We start from the raw sequence: 14,018 nt of genomic DNA, 5'->3' as shown, positions 1-14,018 counted from the left end.
TATCTTCTGAAGTCAGATGGAATAGTAAACACACAATACCTAAATGTGAATGTTTCATGAAACCTTCTTACTGGATATTTCAATTATGTTGCTGACCTTTTACACAACAATAATGGGTGCACTGTGTTTGTTATAGTTTATTGTCCCTGTGTCAAGTTTTTATTGTGATGTCCAAAAAATAATGTGTCGCTGTGTTAAAGCCTTTTAGAAGGGGAACTGCAATTCTTTCTACCTGTATATATTGTATATCGTATAGCTGCAATTGGCCATCTAGATTTTCCAAGTGTGAATAAAGTGGGAAGGAACAACTTACTGCTGTGTGGCTTGAATGACTTGGCACTATCCTGTCTAAAGTCAATTTTCAGGATGTAATTTTAAAAACATCACGACTGAGACTCTAAGACATGTTGAACTGAATGTGAAACAGGTAGGGGAGCTTCTCAAAGCAGCATAGAGAAATGCTGGGAGGTTACCAACATTTTGTAGAATATCACTTGGATGAAGCTAAGTACTTACATGAACCAATTAATAAATCTCATTTAACATAAATAATCACCATTTGTTTACCTAATAGAGTGAGGACGACAATGGCTGGGGGAACGGTTGGACAGTATTGGGCAGTTACTATACTTTCTAGATGAGCTAGAAGATTAAAGGGTTGAAACAGAAAGAACAATTTTATGGATCTCAGTACAGAAGAAAACCATAACTAAAACAGAAATAATTCTAATGGAAGAAAAACGATTGATGTACAAACAGGCAGAATTATAGTTACGAAACAATAGGGCAATGCAAATAGTAGAAACTAAGTAAGAGAGAAGACTACAAAATCAGTTGCACCAAGCAAGAACTTCAAGTGTCAACCAGTCATATAAAACAGCTTTCATAGTATTCCAAGAGAACCAACCGTTCAAAGAAGAGCTGTTGGAAGTGGTGTAAAACGAAGCCCCCCACAATAAATAATTTGTGTGCAACACAAGCTGCCATGGGGAAAAGAACAGATACAGTTGTGATTACTGGAAGTTGAGCTAGTATGACATCCAAAGGATTTTGGGAAGGAAATCAGGAAAAAGTAGGTGCCCTTCACTCCCAGTAACAGATTCTAAAAGAAGGAAGGTTGATGAGGAAATTTTACTTAGCTTTGACATGGATGAAACGCATTTCCAGCAATCCATTATAGTCACAGCAGATATGAATCTGAGGATCTGACTGTTTGGTACCTGGTGGAATAGTACTTGACCTTCAGATAGAAGTACTAGATGCTAACAGCAATGTTAAAGTTAAGAGCATCACATTAATAATGCTAAAGGTCAAGACAATAAGGAAACTAGCCTGCATATTGCCAGTACTCTCAGAAAAGAAATAAGGAAATTCTTTTCACTGTTTAATGAGTGTTATATAATAGTATGGTATTTCTTTCTGAAAATACAGACTTTCTGTATAATAATAATAATGCATGCTTTCTGTGCAATTCTAAAGTGGTAATACCAGAAAACTCTAAACTCAGGAAGAATGGAAGACTTAGACAATACACAGAATTTGTAGAAATATATACATGTAGAGCGAAAAGAAAGTAAGATAAAATAATTTCACTTGCAAACAATGAAACTGTTATTTCAATTTCACATGTAGACTCTGAAAACCACGGTATGGATAAACCAATCACTTCTTTGAATTGTGTGTGCTCAGGGTTGGTAGTAATATAGGAATGAATAACACATGGCAGTACCATCAACATGGTTGTATGTAGTTGGACAACTTACTGGTCGAGAATGTAAAATTAATCATTAATTTAAGAACAGAAGACATGACAAAATTAGCTAAGGAAAGATTTAATGATAAACTGTAAAAATATTTTCAGTGAATTTCTGGGAACCATGTAGGGTAAAAATGAACATATACCGAGGGATTCCGTATTTTCAAGCGAAGGTGGTCAAATAAAAGAATGTGAATGGAATCTCAACAATAACAAACACCTTGTAATAAATACTGGACCAGCCTAGCAACAACCATCCCACAAGAGTTGCGATCAAAATTCTCTCTACACGATTTAACTTATTTCAAGATATTATTTTGTTTTCCTGGTGAGAGATGTAACAGTATTTTAGCCGCTTTCACATGTGAATCTACTAAACTTGTCACAGGTGCAAGATGGACAGCGGCCACTCCAGTGAAGATGAGGAACCACCGAAGAGTCGCAATCATTTGTCAGTAGCACCATGCGGAGTTACCAATGCCATTTACCGTTCTCTTCAGCTCCAGAACACTGATGAAGACCATATGGACAAATCCATCAGTGAAGTCAACTTAGCTGAGAACCAAGACACACCTGTCACCCATCAACCTATGAAACAGCAACATGGGGAGGACCATCAATTGCTCAATAAAGCTGATAAATTTCCGTGTGTAGCAACCAATCGGCCTATAAGGGATCCACAACAGGCAGTTTCACCTACATGTCCAAATGGCAGCCAGCCTGCAGAAACAGGAATTTGAGTAAAATCAGCAATGCAGAGACTATAAATAAGCACCCAGTGAACATGTGAGAGTTACATGACAGCAGTTGTTTTTTAGTGTTCATGGAATGCACAGATAAAAACACTGGTACGGTACATCTGATCATACTCGGCAAAAAACTCACACAGGACAGCAGTAACATACAAAGCCATGCATTTGTAAGGAGTACTGCCATCTTCGGTGTTATGATGTAGTAATATACTTCTTTCTCATTGCTGATTTCTGGAATTTTTGGGGTTAAGTGTGTTTCCTCTCTGACGGCAGCTTTGTCTTGCTATTAACACCAACAATGCCCAAGCGCTAATGGTCACGTGCATGTATGAGAGCAGGGAATCATCGATGAGAGTCCACAAAACGCAGTCATGTCAAATATAAATTGTCTGAAGAATTTGCAGATTATTACTTGAAGGTATCACGTCGGTTTGTAAGGCACAAATAATTTATGATTTGGTTTATTCCCAGGTGCACAGAATTATTTATGATATTTGAGGGAAAAAAAGTACTGTGGTTGTTGGCCAGTAACTTCCATTGGTGGAACATATTAACATTTAAATAGATACAGCTCACTTCCCAGTAGCAGTGTTAACCTGTTAATATGGAAAGGCAATGTAGCAATGGTTACTTGAGCAAGAATAACTGTTAATAAAAATAGTGTATGAGTTTTGGCATTGTCTGAGAATGTGTTGTGTGCCAAAAGGTTAATAAAACAAAGTAATATTGATTATACTGTTATTTATTCTTAATTGAGATTTTCCGATATTAAAGTATAAGAGACGTGTTTGTATCAGGTTACATTGCAATGTTCTTTTAATAACTATGTGTGTTCTCTCTGTAACACTCTCCTACTTGAGTTTGATAGCCACAAAATTAACTCAACTAAATATGTTAGAGGAGATTTAAAGTTGGCATGCAGTGTATGGACCTTTTGGTGAAGGGAAGGGTTTTGGGACACAACAATGGGAAAGTTACAGACACATATGAAGAGAGTAAATAAGTATATTACTGCCAAGGAAATCACACGTGAAAATGAAAATCTATCGCATTTTGGACTGCAGTGGTTCGGGATGACCAACTCAATGATGCACATGGAACGGTGTAGTTTTCAGCAACACACCACAGCACAGCAACCAACAGTTGCAGAAATAAATGTTAGTGTCGCAGGAAAGCCAACTGTGCTTAGTTTGAAATTGCACCTGGAGGCTAAGTTTTGAGTTATTTAGGTGTAACAATCTGTGTGGAAGAGGTAGTAAGGTTTGCATTTTGTAATTATGACTTTCAAGTGTGAAGACACCTTCTCTATCGGAGCAAATAAAAGTACAATTGTTAATATTATGGGCTGAGAAAAAAATATTATTGGCTGAGAAAAGAGGGAGAACATGGTAGTGCAGAATTCGGAGAAAAAAAAAAAAAAAAAAAAAAAAAAAAAAAAAAAAAAAAAATAATAATAATAATAATAATCCAGTTCTGAGGACCTTTCTATGGTGCTAACTGTATACAATCAGCAAGAATCAAAAGTGTGACACACCTGACACTTCTACTTTCTCATTCCCTACATTTGTAAGCCTCACATGCTAAACAAGAAATGAAAAATTCCACTGATTGCAAGAAAATGACAGTGTACTTTGCTGCTAGCACTACACATACAGTACACTACCAGTTTTTTTTAACCTTGTACGCACAGTTTGAGACGATGTTCCTGGAAGAATACTGGTATGAAAGCATGAAAGATGAGAGTTTAAATTTGTTTTGCAATCTGAAGTATGACAAAATATACTCATAATTTTCAGGAAAGGAAATGGAATGAAACCAGTACCTTGAAGTTCTGTATGAAGAATGTCACACTGTGTGCTGTGTACTGCAACAGCTGCAACAGAAAGTTTGTAGTCTTTTGATTGGTGAAAAAATTGAAATTGAAGAACAGATAGGATAAATATTTGTACATATCAAAAGAGAGGAGAAACAACGGGAGTCACAAGGAAACAAAGGGGGAGGAAGAATAAAAAATCTCTATTACCAATGTGAATGTGCATGAGATGATTACAGCTTGCCTAATTATAAACCAAGGCCCACAAGAAAGATAGGCCACAGCGTGTACGTCACAAAGGTAGGGCTGAGCTAGCTCGCTCGTTCGCTCGCTCACTCAAATCAGCAGACAAACTGTGTTTCTATATTTGTTAGCTCATACTTGGATATTTACGTACAAATAAGAATTTAATATTTTACTGGAGTCCTCCATTGTGGAGTTGTACTGTTTATCAGCCCTAAAACGATCTGAAGTCCATAGGCCTACTAACACTTTGTTAAGATTGTACTGTATACAATAAAATTAAAATCATGCCAAAATGATTATCGGTTGCATCTTCTATGAAATGAGGACTGTAAAGCAGAGGAGACTAAACGCTATAAACAAGCTGTTATACCATATATATCGAGCATAGATCTTAACTTACAGTATACTGCCCAGTTGTCTATTTATTGTAGCACAAGTAATCAGTAAGACATCATAACAGCAGATTCCAGTAAAAGATGCAATTCTTGTTAGTACGTTAACCCCCAATTAACAGTTAACAGGTTTGGAAACGCATTTGGTCTGCTCAAGTGAGCAAGCAAGAGAGCAAGCTCAGGCCTACCCTTGTGATGTACGCGCCACGGCCCGTCTTTCTCATGGGCCTCATTGTACATAGTGGTACAGAAGCGCGTGGAATGACAGAAGAGTGAGTGGCCAAGGTCAATACGAAACATAACATGCAGAGCCGAATGGAGATGTTGCCTGAACGATACACAGAAGTAAATACTATATTGTGGAAGAAGAGAGACAAAAAGAAGCAGAAGAAGATGGTGAGATGGTTGCCAATGATCCGACTGAGGACAATGTAGGCCAGCAAGAAGACTGAGTGGTAGTTATAAAATAAAGGACTATCCAATTTTTGTGAACAGTGATTTATCTAGTGTTTATTTTTTCCTATTGGTGTTAGTGTACTGTCATTCTTGAAAACAGTAGAATTTTCCTTCATTATTTAGCTTGTGAGGCTTACAAATGTAGGAAGTGAGAAAATATACATGTCACACACTTCACATTTTGATTCTTGCCGAGTGTAAAGACACTTAACTATATTACTGTTTACGTGTCACCTTGTGGCAGGGTCGTGGAGATGAGAATCCCACAGAGCAGTCCAGCACCACACCGCACCAAGTCTTGCTTGGTGCAATGGAAAATCAAGCAACAGGAGGTGTGCAGATGGACTGTGTGCTTGCTCTGTTTACTCTCCATCACCCCAAAGAGCCAAGAAGCCACTGACTGCTGCCATGACATGACAATCGCCACCCCAACGCACTAACCACAGCATTCTCAGCTGTCTTGGCATCTTGTGGTGCAGAAGTTAGTGTTGCTGCTTCTAGATCACAGAGTCTGGGTTTGATTCTCAAGCAGGTTGGAGATTTTCTTTGTTTTGAGACAGGGTACTCACGTTATCTTCATCATTTCATCTCAATTTCATTCACATGTAAGTTGCCGAAGAGGAGTCAGAGAAAAGAAGACAACCCCAGACATAGTCTCCCGGCCAATAATGCCATACAATCATTTCTAGCAGTAATAAATGTCAAAATCAGCTGCTATGCCCATCAGTTAGTGAGTGTCCACATTGTTTGAAGTGTTATGTGGCACAGTAAAAATATCAGTTATGCATGTGTTCATAAGGATGTCGCTTTCAGCAACTTGTATCCATTATGTTTCTCAATGTTTTCCAACAACTGCAAATACCACATTTTCTGTCTGTTTTACATTAATACAGAGAAGGCATGAACTTCTATCTATTTCTTAATGCCCTGCAAGATAACACTTGAACCATGATTGCACCACAAATATTCATGTAATACTGCTTACCATTGACTTAAAAACATTTTCAATTTTGCTTATATGCTTATAGTCTGGGAAATATGTAAAAAACTTAACTTCTCTTTTATTTGAAATACTGATATAGATAGTAATTACTCTTGTGCCTTGTTTTCTAGTTTGTCTTATTGGCATAATCCGAGCAGACAAATTTAATTTCCAGTTGAGATTTGTTTCCACATTAGGCAAGCTGTTGGTAACTACTTAGCTACCAGTTCATCACTACATATGTTTTCCTTGACTGCTTCAATATACTAAGGTATGGTTAAATGTGTAATTTTCACATGAGTGTAGATTCTTGTTGCATAGCCCGACCAATGTTTACAAACAGGGTACATTTGCAGTACTATCTTTTCGCTGAGCTTTTTGAACAATGTGTAGATCATACATCACTGCAGTGTTAGAAAGCATTTTTGGTGATGTTTAGCTCGACAAAAGAAAGGTATGCAATGTTTTTGAGTTGTTTATGAGATATTGTTTTCGTACTGATCCTGCATTTGGACAACTTGTCCACATAACATCTGTAGATTTTTGTGGATATGCCTTTAGAATAGTAATATAACACCTGAATCACAGGAAAAGTTGATCATTAGGATGAACAATATAAGAGAGATTTTATTTAACTGCCTCAAGTAGCTTTTGACTAATTCCATGACTACTGCAACATCTGCATACAGGATTTTGATATTTTTGTTGCTATTTGGGTTAGATAAAAAACCAATTTGATTTCCACATTTGTCCCTCTACTTATCACATATACGTATATGTCAAATGTACACAAATTGTAATTTTCAGTGTAGAAAATGTGAGGTTTCTCTGATATTTCTATCGTAATGTAAGTTTCTTTATTGTGAGACTTGCAGCATATATTATGTCACAGTAGGACATTATGCAGAGAACTGGAAAACTGTATACTGTATACTACTTGATATTTAATTTTGGTATATAAGCTTATTTCAGCTTTATTGCCTTCATCAGTACGTGTCCAGAAGTTGTAAATGGACATATATCAACTTTGAGTAAACCATTATTGCTGTCTGTAGTTGTTGCCTGTAATACTATTTTCGGCAAATTTTTATAACTGTTCAATAATTTGCTGTTGCACTTATAACACATTTTTTACTATCTGACAGTTGTAGAAATACAAGGTTGACAGTTAGCTGTTTATTAAACGATGTTGGAGTAAACAATCAGCTATCAACCTCGCATTTCTACAACTGTCAGATAGTAAATAACATATTATAACACACGTGCAACAGCAAAGTATTGAACAGCTATAAAAAGTTGCCAAAAATAGTATTACAAGTAATAACTACAGACAGCAATAATGGTTTACTCAAAGTTTGTCCTTCTACAACTTCAGGACATGTACTGATGAAGGCAATGAACCAAAATAAAGTATCAAGCAGTATACTGTTTCCTAGTTATCTGCATACTGAATTACAGTATGATAACTCTGAAGGAGGGAGCCATTGCTGGTTAGTATGTGGTTATTTTTTATTTCGTAGACCTTGTCACTGGGTCAGAATTTTCCACAAGTTTTAGTTTTTACTTTCTCAGTTTTCTAAAAACTTTTTTTTGTATTTTTTGAAAGAAACCTACTGGAGGGATGTTAGGTGTACTGCTATCTTTGATGTTATGACATAGTAATACAATACTGCATATTCTTCCCCGGCAGGGACATTCTCTTGCAGTTAACATCAACAATGCCCAAGCGCTACTGGCCACACACAATACACGGGCTGGAAGTTGCCGTTGGGGTTCCACAAGAAGTGGTTACGTGCAGCTGCATCGTACACAAACTGTCTGAAGAATTTGCTAAAGAGCTGATTATGAGTTGTAGGTATCAAATTGGTTTCTAGAATAAAAGTAATGTATGTTTTGGTTTATTCCCTGAAAAGTGCACATAATTATTTATGGTATTTATGGAAGAAAACATGTTGTGACTGTTGATTAGTAAATTCCATTGTTGGAACTTACTGATATTTGACCAGATACAGAAGAGCTTCTGTGAAAAATGGTACCTTGATAAATTAATATGAAAAGGCAATGTAACAATGGTTACTTGAGCATGGCTGTATTTAACAATGAAGGATGTTCTCCCTCATACTTGAGGCTGATGGCCACAAATAAATTGAATACGTAAGAGCTGCTTTACATATTGAACATGTCATCATTTGGGAGGAGAAGAGTTGAAACAGACACTTTCAGCACTAAAACTGCAAATGGCCTAATTAGCAGGAACATAACTTCTCTAATCAATCTAGAAGCTTACTTACTTAAGTCCTTAACAATAATGCAAGAGATAATTCACCATGCCAACACTTTTCTGCTCGAGGAGGAGAGGTTATCAACAATTGAATGTTATGAGCTGCTAGTGTCAGTAAAGAGGTATTACAAGAGGACCACAGAAGAGGATGCAAACAGATTGGGATTACTGGCAATTAAGCTGTCGATCACCGCTTAGCCAGAGGAGCCACTATGACAGAACATACCATCTACACTGCAATCCCAACTACAGACTTCAATATGTCCTACACAGGTGCATGGTAGAAGATGGACAACAGGTATGGGAGGAAACAACAAGACACAAGGGCAAGAAGAATGCAATGACTCACATGTCAGTCCTCTACGTCACGAAATCACATAAAAATTCAATATCTAGGCAACTCACCACTCTAATAGCCAGAACCAAATTAAATCCAGATGTTTCCATAAATATTTTCACAGGCTACACATTGTAAAGACACCTTGCTGTTCTTATGGAGAAAAAATGGGGTGATCTACCTTTTATTAGAATACCCTAGACTACATGGAAGTACTACAACCCTTTTACAAGAACGTGTGAAGCTTAGTCATCCATTGTCAATTTCCATGACAGCTTTGTTAGAAACACAAATTATAGGCTTTTCCCAACAGTGTGCAGATTCACTCTCACCGCTGGTATCCACAGCTATGGATAACAACACTGGCAATGGACTGCACAAAAGTGTTCTGCATCATTTGATTTTACAATGATTATACAGTTTTTCTCTAAAAGTATATTTGGTATATTTAAGACTGATAAATTCAATTAAAAAAAAAATTACTGGATCACAATTAGACAAACATGACTATATAACACTAGAAAGCCGCCAATATCATACAAATGCACTGTAAAACAGAAGGGGGAATGGTGTAGGAGAATTGATCGAAGAGTTAGACAAATCATGGAATATTCCCACTTCAGCCCCTATACTTTCACAAAGTTCCAGTAAGTGGCAGTACTACACACAGCCTTATAAATAGCGTCTGAAATTGCGGTACGTTCAAAGCAGAGATGTGTCATTGAGTTTCTTTGGTAGAAAGCCAGAGTATCACAGACATTCATAAACACTTGCAGAATGTCTACGAGAGGGTGAGGCATCTGTCATTATTGCAACAAGGTCGCACAAATCTGTCTGATCCCCCGCGTACTGACTGGCTGCACACAGCTGTAACTCCTGCTATGTTGGAATGTGCAGACACACTCACAATCAAACACCTCACTGCTCAACTAGACATCTCTGTTGTAGTGCTGACACACTCATCCACCAGTTGGGGGTACTAAAAGATGTGCGCCGTCTGGGTTCCTCACCACCTAACAGAAGACCACAAAGAGCAACGAAGGACCATCTGTACAAAACTACTTGCACTTTATGAGTCTGACTGTGATGATATTTTGTCGAACATCATCACAGGTGTCAAAACATGCATTCATCACTTTGAACTGGAAAAAAAATACAGCAATCTATGGAGTGGTGCCATATCACCTCTTCTACAAAGAAAAAGTTGAAAGCCGCACCCTCAGCTAGTAAGCCATGGCATTGGTCATCTGGGACTCTAAAGGATTTATTCTGTTTGATATCCTCCCTCATGGTGCAATGATGAACTCTGAAGTGTATTGTGCTACCCTATGGAAATTGAAGAAACGACTTCAGTGTGTTTGTCACCACAAAAATGCAAACAAACTTCTCTTTCCCCGCTGCAACAGAAGGCCTCACACTAGCCTGCCTACACAACAATAGTTCAGAAAACTTTGTTTAGGGTGGCTACTCGAACTGGGGGAGAGGGGGGGAGCCAATCACTGAGATTACCAGGTATGGAAAACAAGATGACTTCACAAAACTTTCCTGATAAATTAACAGTGGGGGAGGGGGCATCTCACAATAACGACTTTTCTTTCCCTCAGGTGAGAGTAATAGCCATAAGCAATAACCCATTGTTTGACTGCAGTTTTAAATATCAGTAGTTTGTGCGGAATAATATTCATATTATTAACACACTTTGAAATATTATGTATTTTAAAATTTGTGATTTATAGAACTCAACAAAATTAAATTCCAATACTTGGTTAAAAACAGAATTCCCAAAGATTTTATGGAATTCCAGAAATTCCCCAATATTTCCCTGGTTTGGTAAAACATAATTCCCTGAGAATTCCAGGTTTTCCAGACGATTAGTGATCAAGTTTATTGGATCGTTCTTCCTCATCCACCCTACAGCCCAAATCTCACACAATCAAACTTCCATCTGTTTTGTCCAATGAAAGATGCACTCAGCACCAAGCAGTATGTGGATGATGGGAAGGTTATTGATGCAGCAAAGTGGTGTCACGCCGCATACAGGCATGACCAGTACAATGGCATAAGACTGTCCTATTGAACAGAGATTATGTTCAAAAACAGGGTTTTGTAGCCAAAGGAGTAGGGGAATAACATGATGTACAGGAATCCTGAATAAAACCAATTTGCTTTCAGAAAAAAATGTATTATATTACTTATTGAATGTCTATCGTTTCTACACTATGTGATCAAAAGTATCCGGACACCTGGCTGAAAATAATTTACAAGTTCGTGGTACCCTCCATTGGTAATGCTGGAATTCAATATGGTGTTGGCCCACCCTTAGCCTTGATGACAGCTTCCACTCCCGCACGCATATGTTCAATCAAGTGCTGGAAGGTTTCTTGGGGAATGACAGTCCATTCTTCATGGAGTGCTGCACTGAGGAGAGGTATCTATGTCGGTCGGTGAGGCCTGGTATGAAGTCGACATTCCAAAACAACCCAAACATGTTCTATAGGATTCACATGAAGACTCTGTGCTGACCAGTCCATTACAGGGATGTTATTGTCGTGTAACCATTCCGCCACAGGACGTGCATTATGAACAGGTGCTTGATCGTGTTGAAAGATGCAATCGCCATTTCCCAATTACTCTTCAACAGTGGGAGGCAAGAAGGTGCTTAAAACACCAATGTAGGCCTGTGCTGTTATAGTGCCACGCAAAACAACAAGGGGTTCAAGCCCCCTCCATGAAAAACATGACCGCACCATAAAACCACCGCCTCTGAATTTTACTGCTGGTACTACACACGCTAGCAGATGACATTCACCAGGTATTCACCATACCCACATACTGCCATCGGATTGCCACACTGTGTATTGTGATTCTTCACTCCACACGTTTTTCTCCTGTTCAATCATCCAATGTTTAAGCTCCTTACACCAAGTGAGGCTTCGTTTGGCATTTACCGGCATGATTTGTGGCTTATGAGCAGCCACTCGAAAATGAAATAGAAGTTTTCTCACCTCCTGCTTAACTGTCATAGTACTTACAGTGGATCCTGATGCAGTTTGGAATTCCTGTGTGATGGTCTGAATAGATGTCTGCCTATTACACATTATGGGCTTTTTCAACTGTCGGCGGTCTCTGTCAGTCAACAGACGAGGTCGGCCTGTACGCTTTTCTACTGTACATGTCCCTTCACGTTTCCACTTCACTATCACATCAGAAACAGTAGACATAGGGATGTTTAGGAGTGTGGAAATCTCATGTACAGACATATGACACAAGTGACAACCAATCACCTGACCATGTTCAAAGCCCGTGAATTCCGTGGAGTGCCTCATTCTGCTTTCTCACGATGTCTAATGACTACTGAGGTCGCTGATATGGAGTACCTGGCAGCAAAATGCACCTAATATGAAAAACATATGTTTTTGGGGGGAGTCCGGACACTTTTGATCACATAGTGTGTATTAACAGTGGTTGTAATTATTATGTTGCATACACCATATAGCACTTGAGAGAAATGTGGCTACTGCAGACCCACCTACGACCCTACCAGTGAGAAACTGGACCACAGGTACTCCTGAGAGCCAGTGTCTTGTGGCCTATATAAGTTTTACGATAATGATAGAAGTTGAGGAAATGAATTATAATTTATGCCACAGCCAGAACTTGAACCTGGGTCTCCATGCTTACTAGGCAGGTGTACTAGCCATTACACCACTGCAGCAGTACAGGTAACACAGCTGCAAGGACTACCCTAGTCGAATGTGCTCCCCAACGTGAAACGTGAACTTCAATCCACATGTTCAGCTTATTGAAGTTTGTGTTTTGGAGGGCATTGGACTAGGATAGTCTGTGCAGCTGTGTTTTCTATACTGCTGCAGTGGGTGTAATTGCTTGCATACCTGCCCAGTAAGCAAGGAGACCCGGATTCAAGTCCTGGTTGTGACACAAATTTTAAATCATTTTTTCAGCTTCTATCATTATTGTAGATAAAGATGAGACTTAAATGTCTCAAGGAAATTTTAACAGTACATAAGTTTTATTGAGAGTATGAACTCCAAGGCAGCCATGGTAAAATGCTGACATTTAGAATATTCTATACATTTCTGCTGATATGCTGGAAGACATAAAAAGCAGTATGTTTCGATTCTCTAGCCAGATGTAGTTTTTGGGTGTAATTGACAAAATATTTTATAGAATCATACTTGGACATTTTTGATGATGGTTAGAATGCAAAGCCTTCTGCCTGTGTTTTTTGTGGTTAATACACACAGATTGGAATTATTAGTGAAGTAGTGAGATTATTAGCTTTCTTATTCATTGACTCAACATTATGCAAATCAGAATACAAGTTTTAATGAATAAAAACAAATTCATGGTCCTGCAACACAAGTTGATATTTATTGGTGGACAGAGTATGTTCCTTCACAATTGCGCAATTTTAACATCATAACAGACAAGACCCAAATGAGAAAAAAGTAATACTTACCTTTGAACCTAATGTCAAGCAACAACATTAAATATGATTAACATAAGCAGCCAGACACAAAATAAATTTTAAATTTAAAATCCAAGGATTTTAGCATTTTATTGTGTTTAAATGACAATAGTATTTTTTCCTGGAGCAACTCGTTGCACTGTGGCATCTCTCTGTCAAAGATAATGGTTGAAAAGGCAGCTGCATAAAGATTTCACATGAACGTACTGTGCTCTGTGAATCTCATAATAAAAGTCATAGCGCCATAAAGCAATTAAGGCTAATGGGTTCCTTTGAAACTATAGTACTGATTCAGCTATGACTGTAACTTCCACAGGGTATCAGATAGCACAACATTAAAGACATACAGAGCCAAAACTATTAATATCTAGTGCAACATATTTGACGCTTCTTGTAACAGCTACTTTATGTAGTCAGCAATAAGAAAGTTATAGCATCTGATTACATGATGGGCGAGGCGGTTCAGTGAGCCAATTTTAACTTCAGTTTCAGTTGAAAATATAAATATTTTGTA

General features: G+C 38.0%; 1 protein-coding gene across 2 annotated transcripts in view; it reads right to left on the bottom strand.

Moving 5' to 3' along the window:
* LOC124714093 (nuclear cap-binding protein subunit 3-like) overlaps nucleotides 1-14,018 on the bottom strand; it is a 98,617-nt gene that overhangs the window by 19,707 nt on the left and 64,892 nt on the right. The gene's annotated exons all lie outside the window — the stretch shown is intronic.

This window comes from Schistocerca piceifrons, chromosome 1 (assembly GCF_021461385.2).
Source record: "Schistocerca piceifrons isolate TAMUIC-IGC-003096 chromosome 1, iqSchPice1.1, whole genome shotgun sequence".
In the NCBI taxonomy this organism is placed as follows: Eukaryota; Metazoa; Arthropoda; class Insecta; order Orthoptera; family Acrididae; genus Schistocerca; species Schistocerca piceifrons.
This window is presented reverse-complemented; position numbering and strand designations above follow the sequence as displayed.